Source organism: Lutra lutra, chromosome 14 (assembly GCF_902655055.1).
Source record: "Lutra lutra chromosome 14, mLutLut1.2, whole genome shotgun sequence".
Taxonomy (NCBI): Eukaryota; Metazoa; Chordata; class Mammalia; order Carnivora; family Mustelidae; genus Lutra; species Lutra lutra.
The window spans coordinates 24,201,164-24,212,515 of record NC_062291.1 but is presented as its reverse complement, the minus strand read 5'-3'; positions in this window follow the sequence as shown (position 1 = coordinate 24,212,515).

Sequence of the window (11,352 nt, the reverse complement as noted above, 5' to 3'; positions counted from 1 at the left end):
TGCCTATAATATCATTTGTGTACATTATCAAATATATTCCCTGACAGCTCCCATTTTAAGTAAGTGTTGATGAGAACCAAATTCTCTGCTAACAATTAAACACGTCTGATTACTGAAAGAATCTTCCAGAAACCAGCTTCTGGTTCCACACATTGCACACTTAGTTTTTACTCTAGTATCCATGTTTCTGCTTCTGGAAACCACAGAAGTAATTCATATATTGATGGCTAGCAATGGCTTCACTATACAAAAGTGACTGAAAAATCGCATAAATATTATCTCATCAAACTTGAACTAAATATCATAAATTCAATTTTCCCTGAGCTGAATCTTATAATATCCTGAAGTATGTATGGTTAAAGAAAATACAGGTCAGTGATGTTTGTAGACTTGCATTTGAATCAAAAGTCAAAATATACTCATGATATAATTTATTTTTAAAAAACTTACCTGGGGTGCCTGGGTGGCTCAGTGGGTTGAATCTCTGCCTTTGGCTCGCCCCGTATCGGGCTCCCTGCTCAGCAGGAAGCCTGCTTCCCCCCCCTCTCTCTGCCTACTTGTGATCTCTGTCTGTCAAATAAATAAATAAAATCTTTAAAAAAAAAAAAAAGAATTCAAAAAATTATTACCTAACTCTGTTCACAGAAAAAGTCTAGAAACAATAACTAACTCGGGGACAAGGAGTGCCCCTAGTGTCCAGACTGTGATTCCTAAATACCATTTCCACAGAAAAATCCTGAAATGCTTGGCGAGATGGCTGATTTAGGGTCTGGTGCAATGAATTTTTATAAGCCTAGAACATCTTGTCATACCAGAAAGCAAAGAAGCTATCCACATTCACAAGGATCATGTCAAGAGATAATAAATAGGAGCCAAGTTAAAGGGACTCCCACTGGCCAAAGATGAGATAGTTCATGCAACAAAAAGTACAACTCCATCAGATAAAAACACATTTAAAAAAAAAAAAAAAAACTCTGAGGTCATACTGTTTTCCACAGTGGCTGTAACAATTTACATCTCTACCAACAGTGTACTAGGGTCCCTTTATCTCCAAATCCTCCCCAACATTTGTTATTTCTTGTCTCGTATACTGAAACTAACAGAACATTGTCAACTATACTCACATTAAAACAAAACAAAACAAAAATTACAAACATCCAGTATATGTCACACCAACTAAAAACAAAATCTATGAGGTCATAATGATATATTTTTTAATATCATCGGTTCTATTTGAAGGTTTGTTAGGGCACCAACCTCTCATTCTAAAATTTGACAAATGGATGGGGTGCCTGGGTGGCTCAGTGAGTAAAGCCTCTGCCTTCAGCTCAGGTCATGATTTCAGGGTCCTGGGATGGAGCCCCCATCGGGCTCTCTGCTCAGCAGGTAGCCTGCTTTTCCCTCTCTCTCTGCCTGCCTCTCTGCTCACTTGTGATCTCTCTGCAAATAAATCAATAAAATCTTAAATAAATAATTAAATAAAATTTGACAAAGGGGTGAAATTATCCTACCTATCCTGTATTAACTATATTCCAGTGTAATCAAGTAATTGACAAATTGACAAAAAAAATCTTCTTTACAGAAGAATTCTACTTAGTAATTACAGAAGGAATGATTGAATTAAAGTATCTATATTTTGTAGTTCCTAATGAAATAATAGCTCTAGACAGTGGTCATCCAGAGTTGCTAAATCTATCTGGGGAAAGATGCATGGACCAGACTAACAAGATCCGAAACCTCTGGTCAATCTAAACATTCCTAAAAGTAAAATAAGATAGAATACAATACAGCGAAAAGACAGTGTGTCAAGCATCATATGCCTCTGATGTGATAGAACAATGAATCCACAGCATCACTTATGAAATGTTCTACCAAAAAATTGAACCTGTATACAATCAGGTATCTAGATATAACAGATGAACATGAAAAACGGCACCACAGGGATGCAATTGGCCAATCCCAGAGTGTAAGATGTGCTCTGGGGCACAAGACCCAGTTTCTTCAACAAATAAATGCATTAGAAAAGAAATGGAAGGAAGAGAAAGTTTACAGATTAAAAGAATTTCAGGAAATATGAAATGCGATACATGGACTTTATTTGAATCCTGATTCAAATAAATCAATTTTTAAAATGTTATGGAACAATAAGATTAACTTAGTGCATACTGAGAGCATATTTAATGATATTAAAGAAATAGTGTTGCACTGGTAGGCAGGTCAGCAGCAAGAGAGCTTAGGGCCAGGTCTCACACCGTTTTGCTGGTACAGCCTATCAAGAGGCCAGAAGGCAGACCTTAGGCTGACTATGATTCTATGAATGAAGGCATTGAATTCCTCTTTAAAATTAGATCATCTGAAGAGCCTCTCTATCACATATAGTGTCAGTCACTTGGTTGATTTTTATCCATGATTTGGCAGACCTCAGCGGCCTTGCTTACGGAGCAGATACCCAGGCATATCAACCTTACAACAAAAGACTGGATGAAAGAAAAGATCTACGTGCTCCCCCATGGGCAGACCCAACAGGCCCAGAAACAGCAGAGTTGGAAGCATTGGGGATGGGGGTGGGCTTGAACACCACTGTGGACAGCGGGCTGCGGTGGAAGTTTTGTCTTATAAGTAATCCTGTTCCCGTTGTGGTACACTCCAGCCAGGAGGCACATATTAGAAGAAATGTGAGGATCTTGGTCAACCTGAAACCCCCATGGCCCATTTTCCCCCCTTTCATTTAATGTAAGCATTTTTATAATTTAGATGGAAGTTAATTTTTAATCAGTTAATATTGGTCCCAATCTTTCAAGCTCTCCATATCTGCTTTATAGCATTCCACTGTACTAACTCTTGTACTATCTTCAAGTTGGGATGTGAGTGGTGACAGTTTAGTTGCATCTTTAAGATAAAATCTTAGTGAAAAACAAATAAATGCCCTTTAGGGTTTTGTTTGGTTTTGTTTTTTTAAAAAGAAATCCTGTTAAGGGGTCTGTGGGGTTTTTTGCTCTAACGATGATTTTAAAAAATAGTGTCTTTTGGGGGCACCTGGGTGGCTCAGTGGGTTAAAGCCTCTGCCTTCGGCTCAGGTCGTGATCTCAGGGTCCTGGGATCGAGCCCCACATCGGGCTCTCTGCTCAGTGGAGAGCCTGCTTCCTCCTCTCTCTCTCTCTCTCTCTGCCTGCCTCTCTGCCTACATGTGATCTCTGTCTGTCAGATAAATAAATAAAATCTTTAAAAAAAAAAAATAGTGTCTTTTGGGCGCCTGGGTGGCTCAGTGGGTTAAGCCGCTGCCTTCAGCTCAGGTCATGATCTCAGGGTTCTGGAATCGAGTCCCGCATCGGGCTCTCTGCTCATCAGGGAGCCTGCTTCCCTCTCTCTCTTTCTGCCTGCCTCTCTGTCTACTTGTGATCTCTGTCTGTCAAATAAATAAATAAAATCTAAAAAAAAAAAAAATAGTGTCTTTTCTCTCAGAGACACATACTGAAATATCCAGGGGTAAGGTAATATTGTCTAGTACTTACTTCAAAATTTTCCAATAGGTAGGAGTAAGGCATAGGCGAGTAAGTGTAGATGAAACAGGACTGGTCATGTGTTGGTAATAGTTGGATCTGGGTGAGAGGCATATGGAGGTTTATCATACTATTTTCTCTAATTTTATCTTATTTTCTCTAATTTTAAGCTCAAAACTTCCATAATCTTTTTTTTTTTTTCAAAAAAGCAGCTCAAGAAAAATGAACTTTCCAGAAGATTCACAGAAATTGAAAATGCTACTTAGTTCTCATATCACGGAGAAGCAAGTCTTGCCTTCAAGTCTTCAGGCAGAGAATTTGATCCAACAGTGATTCTTTTCTCTCTTCCTAATTCCTAAATGTTGCCCGTAGTGTCAAGTGCTCAATGCCAACTCCATAATTATCACAAAACATGTCTACCTCACCACAGGTATTTGACAAAGATGAAAACCTTACGTCGGGATATCCTGACTCAGTTGTGTGTAGCAGGACAAAAACCTTTCTGAACCCTGAGCAGACTTTGAATTAACAGACCCTCCAGTATTACTTGAAGGCTGTGGCTGAGTGAGAAATTAATAAATAAACCAAGCCTCAACAAGCAATCACTAAAAAGCACTTGGCTTGGACCATTCGCCCAGTGACAGATCACTGAATGCCAGAGCGCTCACGAGCTCTGTCCTCTTGTAACTTCTCCCTCAAATAGCTAAAACACTTCCTTCCACTGCTCCCACCAGCCTCTGGAGTCTTTGCTTTACAGACACTTAAGGCTCCACGTTTCTATCCTTCCATCCTGATAAAGTACAGAATTAATCAGGATTACAGAACCTCGAAATCCATACGTCAGAATTTTTTTGTTTGAATATATCATGTGTTAGACAGTGACACCTATTGGTGAAGTGTAGTATTGTAAACCGGGACTACTGAATATTGTCATAATCAGATCTAACTCAGACACAATGGGAAAAAGCCAGACTGAATCCATGGCAGGAAAAAAAAAAATCACTTTAATATGCTTTTATCACCTTTAAATAGTCTAGGTAATTCAACCTAAGACTAAAAGTGAGGTAGGTAGTTTCCGACACTTATAGGAAATATTTTGATGAGCACAGCAAATATTCAGCCTGAACTGTAGTGATTCAGGCTGCCTTAGTGATTCAACCGCCTTACGTTGCAATTAATTCTTTTTAAATGGGTGTTTCTGAAGTTTGTGCTCTTTGTGCTCTTAAGCACACTTTGTGCTCTTAAATGGACAAACATTTCACAGCCCTATTTCAATGAATTTTTAAGTGAATTTTATTTCTTTTAAAGTGACCCTATCTAAAAATTCACAAGTTCCAAGCTTGTGGAATCCAAATCAATAAAAAAAAATATATTCTATACTTGAATTAGACAAAAGATTAGGAGCACTGTCAATTCTCAATGTGAATATGGAAAGAGGGGGCTCTAAGTATGAAATATATTTATTTCATATAAATCAATCAGCTATAGATAGGAAGGATGATTCCTCTCAGTAAGGGATCAGACTGTAGGAACAAAGACTAGGGAAATGCGGAAAGTAAAACCCCATCCAATTGTTTAAAATGTCCAGCAATCAACTTGATCTTTTCCCTCATCAAAAGTTCTTACTGTGGGGATGCCTGGGTGGCTCGGTTGGTTAAGCAGCTGCCTTCGGCTCCGGTCATGATCCCAGCGTCCTGGGATCGAGTCCCACATCGGGCTCCTTGCTCATCAGGGAGCCTGCTTCTCCCTCTGCCTCTGCCTGCCATTCTGTCTGCCTGTGCTTGCTCTCTCTCCCTCTCTCTCTCTGACAAATAAATAAATAAAATCTTTAAAAAAAAAAAAGTTCTTACTGTGTTCATCAGAATGATTTATATAACTCATAAAAATAATTTCTTTAACTTAGAATCATTTATAAATGTTTACATTATAGTATAAACATACATATATGGCATAAATATATGTTTTAATATGTATCATATAAAATATGAAAATACATTTATCCCATAAAAGTACATTGTAAAATAATTTTAATAATGAAATCAATGGGAAAACTAGATTCACTTGAAGTGATTTGTTTTATAGACCCCACTTGAGGGAATATGCCAACATATTGCACAGTGAGCGATGCCTCAAAAGAAAAGTCCTCTTGAGCCAAGGCTTCTCCCTGATATAAAATAATTTCCCCTACCTAATCTCCCAGCCATTTCCCCTTTTTTTTTTTATTTGACAGAGAGAGAGATCACAGGTAGGCAGAGAGGCAGGCAGAGAGAGAGGAGGAAGCAGGCTCCCTACTAAGCAGAGAGCCAGATGCGGGGCTTGGTCCCAGGACCCTGAGATCATGACCTTAGCCAAAGGCAGAGGCTTTAACCCACTGAGCCATCCAGGCGCCCCATCATTTCCTTCCTAACTACTAGACAGTGCTGTAACGGGTGGTGTGAGGTTTTCTCAGGCTCAGTTCTGAACTCACCTTCCCCTGAGTCTCCTCCTCAATTATTTCTCTCTGGACTCATCGCGGTCTCCTCCCCTCAGGGACAGGGAAGCCAGCATTGATGGCCTTGCCGCACAAAGGAGCGCCAACATTTTCTTTTCCTCTGAGGCTCTCTCGCCTCCCATCTCCCTCACCTTTTAATCAATGCAAGAGAGGAGCAGTTTGAGGAATCCACACTCACATCCTAAAGTCCTTCTGTGACCCCGGTGCTTGATCCTACGGAAGCTGAAGGTACAGCAGGGACCCAGAGAGACTTCATGTCTCAGGAGGGCATGTGGGAAGCATGCATGTTCACTGTAGTCGATGTGGTAATCACACTAACTCTGTGACAACACATTTCAAATTGCAAAAAAACCAGCCTAGAAGGATCGAATGTAGAAGGAAAAAAAAAAGGAAGAAACAGACAACCAAGGCCCCTGACAGATGCGTACTTCGCTAAAGCTACCAAAGTCAGGAACAGCAGGCTAATAACAGACCAGGAAGGCAACCTTGCAGTTATAAATTTTTACTTTCTATTCCCATCATCAAAGCATGTTTAAAGGGATCCTGCATGGGGCAGGAGGGCCCTTGCCAAAATTAAAAATCATGAAAGGTTGGCCTTCTGTGAGAGTTAAAGGAATATGGAAAGAGTTGAAGAACAAAGGGAACCAACTCCTAGAATAAAGAAATATGATTTAACTTATAATTGTTTTTTGGTTTGCCCCTGTTTACCATAGGATCATGGGATAGAAAGTTCAGAATCTTTAAATAAATAAAACATTACAGTCATGCTGAGCTAGTCAAGTCATTGACTCAGGGAGTCGACTCCGAGAGAGTTAATTGGAGTCCTTGGGGATGAGCAGGTTCCACGTCCTAGAGAAGCTGAGGGAAGCCACAGACAACGCAGTTGTTGGAAAAGTCAGGGCAAGGATGGGTGTTGATGAGCCTGAGACAGCTTGGTGAGCTAACGCGGATCCTGAAGAGCGCGATCTTAGCGAGCAGATTCCGTGTTTTACTTAAAAACCAGAATGCTCGGTACCAAAGGCTGAAAACTCTGTCCGCTGGAAAGGCCCGAGACCATTATCCTCTTCACAAAAACGGAGGAATGAATCAGTGGTTCTCAAAGTGTAGTCCGGGGACCAGCAGCATCAATGTCCCCTAGAAGCTTGTTAGAAATGGGACTTCTCGGGCGCCTGGGTGGCTCAGTGGGTTAAAGCCTCTGCCTTCGGCTCAGGTCATGATCCCAGGGTCCTGGGACCGAGGCCCGCATCTGGCTCTCTGCTCAGTAGGGAGCCTGCTTCCTCCTCTCTCTCTGCCTGCCTCTCTGCCTACTTGTGATCTGTCTGTCAAATAAATAAATAAAATCTTTAAAAAAAAAAGGGGGGGGAGAGTCTATGTCTTTAAAAAAAAAAAAGAAAGAAAGAAATGGGACTTCTCGGGCCTCACCCCTACTCACTGAAACAGAAGTGCAGATGCCAGTGTTTGCAGAAGCCTAGGTGATTCTGAAGCATACCCAAGTGTGGAAGCCACTGGAAGAAACTCCTGGAATAAAGGATAGAAATGGTTCAAGAACTTTGTTACAGTTAAATAGGGACATGAGTCTCTCCCTGCCTGCCTGGGTCATGGCCAGACACCCATAAGAGCTCCTTCTCTTGTCTCCCCGTCTGGCTCAGAGTCCTCCAGTCCATTTCCCACAGTGTTCTCGAAATTACAGATCAACTCGTGCTATTCCCTTGATTCATACCCGGCAGTAGCTTCCCATGGGATTTAAGAGCAGGTCCAATTCCTGACCTGACTTCTGCTGTGTTGCTCGAACATTCTCCCAAGCTTGAAACTTGTTGTACCCTAGGCTCCAGACAATGTAAATTGATTTTATCTCCTCAAATCCAACTTCCCGGCCATGACGCATGCTGTTTCTACCACCTGAAACATTCTTTCTGTGTCTCTTCATCAGGCCAATCTGGAGGTGATTGGTGGGAAGAAGAGAAAACCCACAGGGGTAGGAGTCGTTCAAGAGAGAGGAAGCTGGGAGTTAGAGGAGAAAGGAGAGAAAGTGTTACACAAAAGAGTGCAGCCCATGCTGTGAACCAGGCGCACAGAGTCTCGAGGCCTATCCAGGCCTTCGACCTTCACTTTCTGCAGGTGTTCAACCCACCCCCAACTTAACCTTTAATGCCCCCAGCTTTTTCTGGACCCTCTGTGCCCCAAATACAAAACACTTTCTGGAGATTAGGCTCTCCATGGCTTCCAAATGATAATTAGCTACTGGATATGCAGGGTTCTCAAAGTGTGGTCCCCAGGCCAGAAGAAGCATGAGCACTACCAGGGAATTATTTAGAAATTCAAATTATTAGGTTGAATAATTCTGAACCTACTATATCAGAAACTCTAGGACAGGGCTCAGCAATCTGTATTATTAAAAATCCTCCAGATAAATTTTATGTGCAAAAAAATTTATATCTACAGGGTGCCTGGGTGGCTCAGTGGGTTAAAACTTCTGCCTTCTGCTAGGGTCATGATCCCAGGGTCCTGGGATCGGGCCCCACATTAGGCTCTCTGCTCAGCAGGAAGCCTGCTTCCTCCTCTCTATCTCTCTGCCTACTTGTGATCTCTGTCTGTCAAATAAATAAAATAAAATCTTTAAAAAATAAAAATAAAATAAAATAAAATTTATATCTACAATAGTTGTTTTAGAGCCCAAGCTAATGGAATACCAGATAGTCTCCTTGGCCCACGAGAGGGCATTATAACTTGGGCTTTTGGGTGATAATACCCCTCCCTCTTTTGTGTAAAGCTCCAGATTTTTCTATTGGTGCAACTAAATCTCAGGCAGATGGAGCCAGGCAGAGGATGCATGGCCCCTTGAAAGGCTACAGCATGTGTCAGATGCAACTGTATAGACAGTAGTGACTGTAATAATTACAGCAACACTGATAATAATCAGAAATAGTAAATATTGGTGATCATTTGTTAACCCCTTATACTTTATTTATATATACTCAACATATACAACCTTGGAAAGTAGATTATTAATTAAATTAATAAACCCCCTTTATATATGCAAAAACCAAGTCTCAAAGAGGTCACGCGATTTGCCTAAAGACACCCTACGAGGAAGTGATAGGTCAAGAACTTAAGTCACTCATGACTCGACTATTTATTCCTACAAAGGTGAAGACATGGTTACCAGAAATACACTCTGCTTCTGAAGCTAGGCCCTTTTTCTTCTAAGCAAACATGGCAATATGTTGAGTTTCCTTCTGCGCATCCTGCCTCTCTTTTGGCCTCCTTTCTTTCAGTATTTGCTTTGGGGCTTCTCATTTCCTCATTGACCAATGATTTTGATGATGCAGTTTGCATTTTCTGCTGCCACGCAGAAAGCGGCAGACAGTGATATCTTGTGTGTGTGTGTGTGTGTGAGAGAGAGAAAGAGAGAGAGCCTTCCAGATGAAATGCAATGTGTAAATGGAAATTGTCATCATTATCCCCTGAATAAATGGAGAAGATGAACATTGGCTCTAGCAGAACTGGAAGGAAAAATTGGACTGCGAACAAAAGCATTATTAATTTAAGGAACTGCCTGAATTTGCCCCTGGCAATTTCCTTTGTAAACACCGTTAACACTCTGGAATGCTTGAATTGTATCTAAATGCATAACTTAAATATGTAAAAACAGAAACCTAGGCATTACTTTTAGGCATCCAGAGAATTGTTTGCTCCTAAAATCTGCCAGAACAAAATACAACTAGCATATTAAGAGGGTCTAATATTTCTCATAAAATCCTTTCATAGAATATAGAATTGTTGACTACCTCCCACCCAAGACCTGATATAATTTACAACTGACAAAATGTGCCTCTCTAGCACTGCTGGTGCAGAACGTGCTTCTATTTGTGTTTCTCTGTAACATGAACATGATTCTTGGAGGTAAATGGCTGCAGCAAGGGATATCTTTAGGCAACAGAGTTATTTAAGTGGCCAAGTCACAGCTGAGTAACTTTGTAAATGAACCTGGTAGAGTCAACTCAGGGGAGAAGAATAATTGCATCTTTATGACCTCATTCTGAGGTGGAAAGCCCCTCACTCAGGCACCATGGTGGGAGGCATTCGGAGAAAGTTGTATTTTGGACACTAGAATCAACTAAGTTATATTTCCCAGGAGGAAAATATATCTATGATTTTGGATAAGGTGACTCTAAGTGAAAAGCCATCCTACCTTCACCAGGTTCACCAGGTTTTCCCAAATAATCTAGAAAGTAAACACAGGCTTGTCAGTTCTCTGGAGCCTAAAAAAAGCATTTGGGAGAAATCCTGACTGAGTTTGATGAGAAACCATATTACCCCTAAATGGAAATTTTCCATTTAGAAGCAAGAGCATAAAGGTGGGGTTGAAGAGTTACCGCTAATTGGGAACCAGCCAGCCCCTGGAGCAACTGGTGGTAAACTAGCATTATATACATATATATAATGTGTATATATATACATATATATACATAGATACATATATATGTAAACTAGCATTATATACATATATATCTGTGTATGTATATATTATATTTATATAAATATATATATGAATATATATTCATTTAATTCTCTCAACAGCCTTATTAAATAATTTCATAATATTATTTGCATTTTACAGAGAAGGAAACTGAACACAGAGGTCATGTAATTTGCCCAAATTAGAAAGCAATGGAAGCAGGATTCAAACTGAGTCAGGTTCCAGAGTCCTTGCTCCTAACCACTTGTATATGTCATCACTTGGCATGGAAAGATCATGGGCTTGTTTGGCACTGAGGAGCTGAATTCTGGCTTAGATACTTAGAGATCAAATATGACCATACACACACACGCACATGCACATACTCACACATGCATGCACAATGGAATTTTACTAAACCATAAAAAGAATGAAATCTTGCCATTTGCAACAGCATTGATGGATCTAGAGTGTATTATGCTAAGTGAAATAAGTCAGTCAGAGAAAGACAAACAAATACCATATGATTTCACTCATATGGAATTTAAGAAACAAAACAAAGGAAAAAAAGAGATGAACCAGAAAACAGACTCTCAACTATAGAGACAAACTGACAGTTACCAAGGGGAGGTGGGTGGGGGGGATGGGTGAAATAGATGAAGAGGGTTAAGGAGTGCATTTATTATGATGAACATTGAGCAATATATAGAATTGCTGACTCACTGCACTGTATGCCTGAAACTAATATAAACACTGTATGTTAACTATACTAAAATTAAAATAAATAAAATTAATTACAAATGTGATCCTGAGTAAGTGACTTAACATTATACCTAGCCTATACAATAGATAAAATTCTGAACTAACAGATTGTCATAAAGAAGGTGCTTAGGGGGCACCTG